This window comes from Sceloporus undulatus, chromosome 4 (genome assembly GCF_019175285.1).
Source record: "Sceloporus undulatus isolate JIND9_A2432 ecotype Alabama chromosome 4, SceUnd_v1.1, whole genome shotgun sequence".
In the NCBI taxonomy this organism is placed as follows: domain Eukaryota; kingdom Metazoa; phylum Chordata; class Lepidosauria; order Squamata; family Phrynosomatidae; genus Sceloporus; species Sceloporus undulatus.
In genome coordinates, this window is record NC_056525.1 from 248,322,793 (window position 1) to 248,323,187 (window position 395).

Genomic DNA, 395 nt, shown 5'->3' on the forward strand with positions numbered 1-395 from the left:
GGAAGCCATGGCTGCCAGTCAGAGTTGACAGCAGTGGGCTAAGAAGACTGCTCAGGGTCTGGCTGAGTCTAAGGCACCTTGTACACTGTTCTTGTGAAGCTCTGTTTAGCATTTGGATGGGACACTACCAGAAGGAAGACCAAGGGTCTCCAGGTAGAGCTAGGAAAGGATCTCTCTTGAAACCTTAGTGATGTACAGCTGCCAGTCAGAGTTAGGACAACTGGGATAGATGGGCCACCAAAGACACCTAAGGAAAAACGAAGGGTTTGGCCATTTTCCTCTGACGGCCACAAGGGGGCAGCAGGGCTCCGCTGGTGGAAAAACAATCAGCACCATAAGGAAGACTTGGGACTCTGAGAGCATAGCATTTTAAAGGCAAATTGTAGCTTTTGGGA